This window comes from Thalassophryne amazonica, chromosome 15 (assembly GCF_902500255.1).
Source record: "Thalassophryne amazonica chromosome 15, fThaAma1.1, whole genome shotgun sequence".
Classification (NCBI taxonomy): Eukaryota; Metazoa; Chordata; class Actinopteri; order Batrachoidiformes; family Batrachoididae; genus Thalassophryne; species Thalassophryne amazonica.
Genome location: NC_047117.1, coordinates 86880226 through 86892866, shown reverse-complemented (window position 1 = coordinate 86892866; position 12641 = coordinate 86880226). Strand labels below are relative to the sequence as shown.

The window sequence follows — 12641 nt, the reverse complement described above, 5'->3', positions numbered from 1 at the left end:
TCCCGTTCAAACTATGATGTGAATTGGCTGACGCTGGCCAACGGAGCTGATTCTCAAAAAGTCCCTTAAGAGAGCAGGTCTGTGGAGCAGCAGTGTAGCTTAGACTTGCTGATCATCTCCTCAAAGTGTAAAGCCCCTTTCACACCAGGGTCAACTTACAGTTGCGTATTGTGGCGTACTGATTACGGTGAGCTAAGCAGCTCTACGCCATGTTTTTGTTCCCCTACGCAGCAATATGCTGAGGGCTATGTGAGGCGGATGCAAGAAATTAAACTTGTTTAATTTTTTTTCGGCGTAGAGCACTGGACACAGAAAGTACGCAATTTTTAAGCAAGTCTACACAACACACCACTACTGTATGTAAATCTACAAAACACTGCGCTACTGTGCACCAACTCTCCGCTCAGTACATACCTGGATTTATAGATTTTATTCATCACGCTGGACTTTCCAGGCAGTGAAGCTTCAAAACCATGGACGAAGAGGAGGTGGGCCAAGCTTCCACGTTCAGAGGACATGTCTAAAGTCCACTCCTCATGGACAGATCACCACTGAGAGGACATGTCCACGTCTACTTCTCAGGGATGGATCGTGCGCCATCACGCTACAGCTCTGCAGCTTGCTTTCACCTCCAAGTTCTCTCAAGATTGTGGCAAGTTAATTAAAGTCCATTAACTCCTGCTCACGGACCAACCACCAGCGAGAGGACATGTGCACCTTCCGCGCATGATTGCTGGCTGCAGATCCATGGTACTTTAACCTTAAGTTCTCTCATGATTGTGGCATGTTAAGAAAGTCCATTAACTCCTGGAAATAATGTATTCTGACTTTTTCCAATGTACCAAATCCATCTGTGTGTCAAGGCAGTCTGTAGCATCATGGAGCCAAACTTCACCCCTCTGCATGCAAGGTTTCTCTCTCTCTCTCTCTCTCTCTCTCTCTCTCTCTCTCTCTCTGCACGCAACAATGCTGCCATGATGAGGCCGCACTTTGTCTCCCGCTGTACATCTGGAAACATGAGTGCCATTTATGTACCATTTTGAGAACGGAGTGCATTTCCACAATCCCAAAAATAAAAATAAAAAGTAGGCAGGGGTGGACCATGAGAGGCAGAAAAATAGTGGCGAGGGCTACATACGTGGCAGTAAGCAACCATATGGAACTGTAACAAGTCAAGGAATGAAACCCTACACCATCACACAACAGCCTACACAGGGACTACGCAAAATCTGTGCAATTTTCCAGCGTACTACATACGCATCACAACACAACTGTATGCAAGTCCAGTGTGAAAGGGGCTTAAGATGTCACATGATGTACAGGTTATATAAAGTTGACCCACTGTAACTCTGCAATTGTGTCATTTGCTGATTGGATGAAATAATTAAAACGTCTAAGGGTAGCTAAATATCTTCATGCTGCTGTGATGTGATGAAGTGGTGCCTCGACACAGCTGACATTATCAGACTTTTGACAAGGATGCACAGAAGGTTATTAAGCAGCACATTAAATCCACTGCCTTTTGCTTCGTGGGAAAAGGCCACGTGCGCCCGGAGCCAAATGACAAGACAAACTGGCACCATTCTGTTTGGGATCTTGGTTGTGTTGCTTCCACCAATAGTGCAGCAGATAACAGAATATTTGCAGAGGAATCCTTCAAATCCGGTTACAAGCACCAAAGTTTGACTGTGACTACCTTTTGGTACATACGAGGTCTGTTAGAAAAGTATCAGACCTTTCTATTTTTTTGCAAAAACCTGATGGATTTGAATCACGTGTGCTTGCATGAGCCAACCTTGAACCTTCGTGCGCATGCGTGAACTTTTTCACGCCTGTCAATTGCGTCATTTTCTGGTAAGCAGCCTTTGTGTGAGGACATGTGCAGTGTGCTCGGCGGATTTTCATTTCAAGGAAAAAGACGGAACGACTGGAGGAGCCCCGCATAAAATTTTGCCACAAACTGGGCGACAGCCAGGTGGAAACCATTCGGAAGATTCAGACAGCTTTCAGTGACTTTTCAGTCGTGTGACTATCCGAGAAATTGTGGAAGAGGTGGGCATGTCACAGCATGTCCTGTGAGACTTCAACACGGAGGCGCTTTTGCTCCGCCATCAGAAGCAGAAAGAATTTCCCCTCCACTCTTTTCATGGCCAAATCTTCTGTCTTCTACAGTGGAAATCGTCTACAGTGGAATGTACCGAAAAAGTGCTGATGTCCACCTCTTCCGCAATTTCTCGGACAGTCACACGACAGTCCCGCATCACCACAGCGCTCACTTTGAAATGATCTGGTCATTTCAGCACGTTGATGGCCGACCGGAGCGCGGCTCGCTCTCCACCAGTTGTACCACTCCTTAATCTGTGTGATGCCCAAAGCATCGTCACTGAAAGCCGTCTGAATCATCTGAATGGTTTCCACCTGGCTGTCGCCCAGTTTCTGGCAAAATTTGATGCGGTTGCGCTGCTCCAGTTGTTCTGTCTTTTTCTTTGAAATGAAAATCTGTCGAGCGCACAGCACACGTCCCACACAAAGGCTGCTTTCCAGAAAATGATGCAATCGACAGGCGTGAAAAAGTTCACGCATGCGCACGAAGGTTCAAGGTTGGCTCATGCAAGCACACGTGATTCAAATCCATCAGGTTTTTGCAAAAAATAAAAAGGTCCGATACTTTTCTAATGGACCTCGTATTTTAGAAAAATATCCATCCATCCATCCATCCATTTTCTTCCGCTTTATCCGGAGTCGGGTCGCGGGGCAGCAGTTCAAGCAAAGCCCCCCAGACCTCCCAATCCACACACACCTCCCCCAGCTCCTCCGGGGGAACCCCAAGGCGTTCCCAAGCCAGCCGAGAGATGTAGTCCCTCCAGTGTGTCCTGGGTCTTCCCCGGGGCCTCCTCCCAATGGGACGTGCCCGGAACACCTCTCCAGCGAGGCGTCCAGGGGGCATCCGGAAAAGATGCCCGAGCCACCTCAACTGGCTCCTTTCGACGTGGAGGAGCAGCGGCTCGACTCCGAGCTCCTCCCAAGTGACCGAGCTCTTCACCCTATCTCTAAGGGAGCGCCCAGCCACCCTGCGGAGGAAACTAATCTCGGTCGCTTGTACTCGCGATCTCATTCTTTTGGTCATGAGCCAAATCTCATGACCACAGGTAAGGATCGGAACATAGATCGATCGGTAAATTGAGAGCTTAGCCATTTGAATTTTCAATAGGGGGCCAAGTAGACTGAAGAACTGTATAGGGGTTAAAAAAATGTTCCAATCATATTGAAAGCTATACCACATTTTGTGTCTGATCACAAAGATTCCAAAAAGGTATAGTTTGGATTATCTGTGACTGAATGTTCTGGAAACAGCAAGCATGGCGACAAAGATCAGTTTCAGTTTGTACAGGGGTCAAAAGTTGCTCCAATTATGGTAAAACATGATGCAAATTATTGGTTGATTTAGTAGGATTTTAAAAAGGAATAGTTTGCAAAAGGTGTCATGCTTAATTATCATGTTCATCATCATCATCAATTTTATTTATATAGCGCCAAATCACAACAAACAGTTGCCCCAAGGCACTTTATATTGTAAGGCAAGGCCATACAATAATTACGTAAAAACCCCAACGGTCAAAACGACCCCCTGTGAGCAAGCACTTGGTGACAGTGGGAAGGAAAAACTCCCTTTTAACAGGAAGAAACCTCCAGCAGACCAGGCTCAGGGAGGGGCAGTCTTCTGCTGGGACTGGTTGGGGCTGAGGGAGAGAACCAAGAAAAAGACATGCTGTGGAGGGGAGCAGAGATCAATCACTAATGATTAAATGCAGAGTGGTGCATATAGAGCAAAAAGAGAAAGAAACACTCAGTGCATCATGGGAACCCCCCAGCAGTCTAAGTCTATAGCAGCATAACTAAGGGATGGTTCAGGGTCACCTGATCCAGCCCTAACTATAAGCTTTAGCAAAAAGGAAAGTTTTAACCTAATCTTAAAAGAAGAGAAGGTGTCTGTCTCCCTGATCTGAATTGGGAGCTGGTTCCACAGGAGAGGAGCCTGAAAGCTGAAGGCTCTGCCTCCCATTCTACTCTTACAAACCCTAGGAACTACAAGTAAGCCTGCAGTCAAAGAGCGAAGCGCTCTATTGGGGTGATATGGTACTATGAGGTCCCTAAGATAAGATGAGACCTGATTATTCGAAACCTTTTAAGTAAGAAGAAGAATTTTAAATTCTATTCTAGAATTAACAGGAAGCCAATGACGAGAGGCCAATATGGGTGAGATATGCTCTCTCCTTCTAGTCCCCGTTAGTACTCTAGCTGCAGCATTTTGAATTAACTGAAGGCTTTTCAAGGAACTTTTAGGACAACCTGATAATAATGAATTACAATAGTCCAGCCTAGAGGAAATAAATGCATGAATTAGTTTTTCAGCATCACTCTGAGACAAGACCTTTCTAATTTTAGAGATATTGCGTAAATGCAAAAAGCAGTCCTACATATTTGTTTAATATGCGCTTTGAATGACATATCCTGATCAAAAATGACTCCAAGATTCCTCACAGTATTACTAGAGGTCAGGGTAATGCCATCCAGAGTAAGGATCTGGTTAGACACCATGTTTCTAAGATTTGTGGGTCCAAGTACAATAACTTCAGTTTTATCTGAGTTTAAAAGCAGGAAATTAGAGGTCATCCATGTCTTTATGTCTGTAAGACAATCCTGCAGTTTAGCTAATTGGTGTGTGTCCTCTGGCTTCATGGATAGGTTAAGCTGGGTATCATCTGCGTAACAATGAAAATTGAAGCAATGCCGTCTAATAATACTGCCTAAGGGAAGCATGTATAAAGTGAATAAAATTGGTCCTAGCACAGAACCTTGTGGAACTCCATAATTAACCTTAGTCTGTGAAGAAGATTCCCCATTTACATGAACAAATTGTAATCTATTAGATAAATATGATTCAAACCACCGCAGCGCAGTGCCTTTAATACCTATGGCATGCTCTAATCTCTGTAATAAAATTTTATGGTCAACAGTATCAAAAGCAGCACTGAGGTCTAACAGAACAAGCACAGAGATGAGTCCACCGTCTGAGGCCATAAGAAGATCATTTGTAACCTTCACTAATGCTGTTTCTGTACTATGATGAATTCTAAAACCTGACTGAAACTCTTCAAATAGACCATTCCTCTGCAGATGATCAGTTAGCTGTTTTACAACTACCCTTTCAAGAATTTTTGAGAGAAAAGGAAGGTTGGCCTATAATTAGCTAAGATAGCTGGGTCAAGTGATGGCTTTTTAAGTAATGGTTTAATTACTGCCACCTTAAAAGCCTGTGGTACATAGCCAACTAATAAAGATAGATTGATCATATTTAAGATCGAAGCATTAAATAATGGTAGGGCTTCCTTGAGCAGCCTGGTAGGAATGGGGTCTAATAGACATGTTGATGGTTTGGATGAAGTAACTAATGAAAATAACTCAGAACAATCTGAGAGAAAGAGTCTAAAATGACAATACGTCTTTGGGATGGTTATGAGTAATTTTTTCTCTAATAGTTAAAATTTTATTAGCAAAGAAAGTCATGAAGTCATTACTAGTTAAAGTTAAAGGAATACTCGGCTCAATAGAGCTCTGACTCTTTGTCAGCCTGGCTACAGTGCTGAAAAGAAACCTGGGGTTGTTCTTATTTTCTTCAATTAGTGATGAGTAGTAAGATGTCCTAGCTTTACGGAGGGCTTTTTTATAGAGCAACAGACTCTTTTTCCAGGCTAAGTGAAGATCTAAATTAGTGAGACGCCATTTCCTCTCCAACTTACGGGTTATCTGCTTTAAGCTGCGAGTTTGTGAGTTATACCACGGAGTCAGGCACTTCTGATTTAAAGCTCTCTTTTTCAGAGGAGCTACAGCATCCAAAGTTGTCTTCAATAAGGATGTAAAACTATTGACGAGATACTCTATCTCACTTACAGAGTTTAGGTAGCTACTCTGCACTGTGTTGGTATATGGCATTAGAGAACACAAAGAAGGAATCATATCCTTAAACCTAGTTACAGCACTTTCTGAAAGACTTCTAGTGTAATGAAACTTATTCCCCACTGCTGGGTAGTCCATCAGAGTAAATGTAAATGTTATTAAGAAATGATCAGACAGAAGGGAGTTTTCAGGGAATACTGTTAAGTCTTCAATTTCCATACCATAAGTCAGAACAAGATCTAAGATATGATTAAAGTGGTGGGTGGACTCATTTACATTTTGAGCAAAGCCAATTGAGTCTAATAATAGATTAAATGCAGTGTTGAGGCTGTCATTCTCAGCATCTGTGTGGATGTTAAAATCACCCACTATAATTATCGTATCTGAGCTAAGCACTAAGTCAGACAAAAGGTCTGAAAATTCACAGAGAAACTCACAGTAACGACCAGGAGGACAATAGATAACAACAAATAAAACTGGTTTTGGGACTTCCAATTTGGATGGACAAGACTAAGAGTCAAGCTTTCAAATGAATTAAAGCTCTGTCTCGGTTTTTGATTAATTAATAAGCTGGAATGGAAGATTGCTGCTAATCCTCCGCCTCGGCCCGTGCTACGAGCATTCTGGCAGTTAGTGTGACTCGGGGGTGTTGACTCATTTAAACTAACATATTCATCCTGCTGTAACCAGGTTTCTGTAAGGCAGAATAAATCACCATAAATCAAAATAAGGCAGAGAGACCTAATGTTTAATAGACCACATTTAACTGTTTTAGTCTGTGGTGCAGTTGAAGGTGCTATATTATTTTTTTCTTTTTGAATTTTTATGCTTAAATAGATTTTTGCTGGTTATTGGTGGTTATTGGTGGGAGCAGGCACCGTCTCTACGGGGATGGGGTAATGAGGGGATGGCAGGGGGAGAGAAGCTGCAGAGACTACAACTCTGCTTCCTGGTCCCAACCCTGCATAGTCACAGTTTGGAGGATTTAAGAAAATTGGCCAGATTTCTAGAAATGAGAGCTGCTCCATCCAAAGTGGGATGGATGCCGTCTCTCCTAACAAGACCACGTTTTCCCCAGAAGCTTTGCCAATTATCTATGAAGCCCACCTCATTTTTTGGACACCACTCAGACAGCCAGCAATTCAAGGAGAACATGCGGCTAAACATGTCACTCCCGGTCCGATTGGGGAGGGGCCCAGAGAAAACTACAGAGTCCGACATTGTTTTTGCAAAGTTACACACCAATTCAATGTTAATTTTAGTGACCTCCGATTGGCGTAACCGGGTGTCATTACTGCCGACGTGAATTACAATCTTACCAAATTTACGCTTAGCCTTAGCCAGCAGTTTCAAATTTCCTTCAATGTCGCCTGCTCTGGCCCCCGGAAGACAATTGACTATGGTTGCTGGTGTCGCTAACTTCACATTTCTCAAACAGAGTCGCCAATAACCAGAGTTTGATCCTCGGCGAGTGGGGAAAAACGGTTAGAAATGTGAACAGGTTGGCGGTGTACACGGGGCTTCTGTTTAGGGCTACGCTTCCTCCTCACAGTCACCCAGTCGGCCTGCTTTCCCGGCTGCTCAGGATCTGCCAGAGGGAAACTAACGGCGGCTAAGCTACCTTGGTCCGCACCGACTACAGGGGCCTGGCTAGCTGTAGAATTTTCCACGGTGCGGAGCCGAGTCTCCAATTCGCCCAGCCTGGCCTCCAAAGCTACGAATAAGTCACATCGGCGGTCTGCATGGCTCTTCGCCCTCGTCCGGACTTTCAGCAGGGCAGAGCGGGCTGTACGCCACACCTGACGGCACCTCCTGAGGTGGGCCTGGACCGAGGGAACCCCGACCTCTCCCTCCACAGCTGGAAACAATGGGGGCTGGTACCCCAAACACGCTTCAAATGGGGAGAGGCCGGTTGCTGATGAAACTTGACTGTTATGAGCGTAATCGATCCAGGCCAGATGTTGACTCCAGGCCGTCGGGTGCGCGGAGGTCATACACCGCAGGGCCTGTTCCAGCTCTTGATTAGCCCGCTCTGCTTGTCCGTTGGTCTGTGGGTGGTACCCGGACGAAAGGCTCACGGTGGCCCCCAGTTCCCTGCAGAAACTCCTCCAGACCTGGGAGGAGAACTGAGGACCACGATCTGAGACGATGTTCATAGGGATACCATGCAGACGTATGACGTGGTGGACAGGAGGTCTGCAGTCTCCTGGGCCGACCGGGCGCTTCGGGAGGCCACGAAGTGGACCGCCTTGGAGAACCGGTCCACTATCGTCAGGATGGTTGTCATACCCTGGGACGCAGGTAGACCCGTGACGAAGTCCAGGCCGATATGGGACCAGGGGCGATGAGGCACAGGCAGCGGGTGGAGGAGTCCCTTCTCAGGTTGGTGGACTGCCTTGCCCCTGGCACAGGTGGTACAGGCCCAGACATACTCCCGGACATCGGCTTCCAAAGACGCCCACCAGAACCGCTGCCGGACAACTGCCATGGTCCTCCGCACCCCTGGATGGCAGGCGAGCCCGGAACCATGGCAGAAGTCCAAAACTGCAGTCCTAGCGTCTGGTGGGACGTACAAATGGTTAGGTGGTCCACCGCCAGGGTCCGGGTGACGCGTCAGGGTCTCCCTGATGATGTTCTCCACGTCCCACGTCAGTGTGGCGACGATAGTGGACTCCGGGATGATGTTTTCTGGTGGATCCGACAGCTCCGCTCTGACTTCCTCTTCATGCACCCGGGACAGTGCGTCCGACCGCTGGTTCTTAGTCCCGGGGCGATAGGTGATCCTAAAGTCAAAACGGCCAAAAAAGAGACCAACGGGCTTGCCTGGGTTTCAGACGCTTCGCGGTCCAGATATACTCCAGGTTCCAATGGTCGGTGAAGACCGTGAATGGAACCACAGCTCCCTTCAACAAGTGTCTCCACTCCTCCAGGGCCTCCTTCACCACCAGGAGCTCCCGATTGCCGACATCATAATTCCGCTCTGCTGGGGTCAACCTGCGGGAGAAATAGGCACAGGGGTGGAGTACCTTATCGGACTCCCCGCTCTGGGACAGCACAGCTCCTATCCCTGAGTCAGAGGCATCTACTTCCACAACAAACTGGTGGCTAGGATCAGGCTGCACCAGAAATGGCGCAGTAGAGAACCGGCGTTTCAACTCCCTAAACGCGGCTTCGCACCGATCCGACCAGGTGAAGGGAACGTTTGGGGAGGTCAGGGCTGTGAGGGGACCAACAACCTGACTATAGCCCTTGATAAACCTCCGATAGAAATTAGCGAAGCCGAGGAACTGTTGCAGCTTCCTACGGCTTGCCGGTTGGGGCCAATCTCTCACTGCCGCAACCTTGGCCGGATCAGGGGCGACGGAGTTGGAGGAGATTATGAACCCCAGGAAGGACAAAGAAGTACGGTGGAACTCGCACTTCTCGCCCTTCACAAACAGCCGGTTCTCCAATAACCGCTGCAGGACCTGACGTACATGCTTAACATGGGTCTCAGGATCCCGGGAGAAGATGAGGATATCATCTAGTTATACGAAGACGAACCGATGCAGGAAGTCCCGCAAGACGTCATTTACTAATGCTTGGAACATCGCGGGGGCATTAGTGAGGCCGAACGGCATGACCAGGTACTCAAAGTGACCTAAGGGGGTGTTAAATGCCATCTTCCATTCGTCTCCCTTCCGGATCCGAACCAGGTGATACGCATTCCTAAGATCCAATTTAGTGAATATTTTGGCTCCATGCAGAGGCGTGAACACTGAATCCAACAGGGGAAACGGGTATCGGTTGCGAACCGTGATCTCGTTCAGCCCTCTGTAATCAATGCATAGACGGAGTCCGCCGTACCTCTTGCCCACAAAAAAGAAACCTGCATCCATCGGGGAGGTGGAGTTCCGGATCAACCCGGCAGCTAATGAGTCCCGGATGTAGGTCTCCATTGATTCTCGCTCGGGGCGTGAGAGGTTGTACAGTTTACTGGACGGATACTCAGCACCCGGGATTAAATCAATGGCACAATCGTACGGTCGATGCGGGGGTAGAGTGAGTGCCAGATCTTTGCTGAAAACGTCAGCAAGATCATGGTACTCAACAGGCACCGTCGTGAGATTGGGGGGGACTCGAACCTCCTCTTTAGCAGTCACACCGGGTGGAACCGAGGATCGTAAACACTCCCGGTGGCAGGTTTTGCTCCATTGAGCCACAACCCCAGATGGCCAATCAATCCGGGGACTGTGCTTACTAATCCATGGATAGCCCAAAATTACTCTGGAGGTAGAAGGTGTCACAAAAAACACAATCTCCTCCCTGTGATTCCCAGACACAATCAGTGTTAAGGGCTGTGTCTGGTGTGTGATTAATGGAAGAAGGGTGCCATCTAGTGCCCGTACCCTCACTGGTGAAGGAAGAGCCACTAGAGGGAGCCCAACTTCTGTAGCCCATCTGCTATCAAGCAGATTCCCTTCCGACCCCGTGACAATCAGTGCTGGGGCTTGAAGGGTTAAATCCCCACAGAGGATCACAACTGGGATGCGTGCGGATTTTCGTGCATTACCTGCGTGTGTGTTATGGCCCACCCTTAGCCCAGTTTCTAAGGGTGAGCGTTGGTGTTTGACCGCTTGGGGCATTGTTTCTGCAGATGCTTGTTAGAGCCGCAGAAAAAGCACTCTCCGCGGGCCAGCCTCCTCTGTCTGTTTTCTAATTTTATTTTGGCCCTGCTCATGTCCATAGCTTCGTCAGCAGGGGAGCTGTTGTCACACGGAGCACTCGGGCTCTGGAGCGTGGGGAAGGCGGGGCTGCTTCGGAACGGGAAGGGAGAGGGGCGGCGCGTGCCCGGCCACGTCCTTCGTCTCGCTCCCGTCGACGTTCTTCCATTCGGTTGTCTAACCGTATAACCAGATCTATAAGCCCATCTAAATCCCGCGGCTCATCCTTAGCCACCAGATGCTCCTTCAGGACTGATGACAGTCCGTTTACGAAGGCGGCGCGGAGTGCAGCGGTATTCCAGCCGGACCTTGCAGCCGCTATGCGGAAGTCGACCGCATACTCAGCTGCACTCCGACGCCCCTGTCTCATTGACAGCAGCGTCGTAGAAGCAGTCTCGCCTCTGTTTGGGTGATCAAAGACTGTTCTGAACTCCCTCACAAACCCAGTATAAGAGGTAAGGAGCCATGAATTCTGCTCCCAGAGCGCCGTAGCGCAGGTGCGTGCCTCACCTCGAAGCAAATTAATTACATAAGCCACCCTGCTGGCATCCGACTCGTACATCACGGGACGCTGTGAAAAGACGAGCGAACACTGCATTAAAAAGTCCGCGCACGTCTCCACACAACCCCCGTACGGCTCTGGGGGACTTATGTATGCTTCAAGGGATGGTGGGTGGAGTCGTTGAATGACCAGTGGAATGTCTATTTTCGACACCGGGTCAGCAGGAGGAGGAGCTGCAGCAGCGCCCTGAGCACGCGCTTCCACCTGCGCGGTGAGAGCCTCCATTCTACGATTGAGGATGACGTTCTGCTTGGTCATTAGATCCAACCGAGCAGTAAAGGCGGTGAGGATTTGCTGCAACTCACCAATCACGCCTCCTGCAGACGCCTGTGCACCCTGCTCTTCCATTGGCTGTTCAACTGGTGGTTGACGCCCCTCGGAATCCATGACGTTGGCCGAGATATCCTGTGGGGAAGTGTAATGACACGGACCCACAACAGGGGGGCGCAAATGAACGGTCAATAGATAGTCCAATAAATACAATTTATTGGGGCAAATGTGCACAACAGGTCGAATACTGCTTTTTGACAGTCAATTACAAAATACAACAGGTGACGTGTGGGCAGGCCCGAGGGTAGGAGACGCCTATCCAGAGAAGAGCCGGGGCCCACAAGGTTCTGCCGCCAACGAAGACCTGCAGTACACCGAAGCCACCAAGTCCCAAGTCCCCAGGTGGCCTCTACTTCAGCTGTCAGATCCGGTACTGCTGGCAGGAACAAAAACAGGTTAATGGTGGGTGTGTGGACACCCAGTAAGCAGTCAGCAACTCACAATGTTTATCCACATGGAGGGAACACCTCCACCTCCAACTCTGGAACCAGTTAACTTCTACATTTTCTGTCTCACGTTACCTGTAATGATGGGTACAATAACAACTGTGCAAATTAAGCACACTCTACACTCATGTAACTTACTTATTGAATGAACTCTGTTCAGTTTTTGTAGGATTTCCATCCAATAAATATATGTAGCCTCACCTCTATTAAATTATAGATTTTATATAACGGCTGAGTGGATCCTTGTCATTTGGTTGGTGCTTTGTATGTCATGTGACTATTCATTCCATTTACTGTGTAATTTGATTCCATACATTTTGTACCATTGCACGCTGTGAAACACACACACACACACACACACACACACACACACACACACACACACACACACACACAAACTCCATTACACCATAAGCTGTCTGGAGGAATGTTAGGGTGAAAACTTGGACAATTTTCTGAAGCATTTTTTCCTGGACTGAGGAAGTACATAGATTTGTTTTTTGTTTTTGGCTTTTTTTTTTTTTTTTTTGGAAGATATCACGGACTACATCATCAGAATTATTTTTTAACTATCTAATTATTTTTCCAAGTTGACTGAGAACAATTTTGGACTCCTATTTAAAGTTCATGTTGGACTGTTGA

General features: G+C 47.6%; 1 long non-coding RNA gene across 1 annotated transcript; it reads left to right on the top strand.

The window, feature by feature from the left end:
• The first annotated feature begins 323 nt into the window (after nucleotides 1-323).
• LOC117526539 lies at nucleotides 324-12341 on the top strand. The gene is made up of 3 exons (XR_004565322.1): nucleotides 324-334; nucleotides 6300-6306; nucleotides 12217-12341. It is a non-coding gene; the product is annotated as an uncharacterized LOC117526539 (long non-coding RNA).
• Nucleotides 12342-12641: the final 300 nt, after the last annotated feature.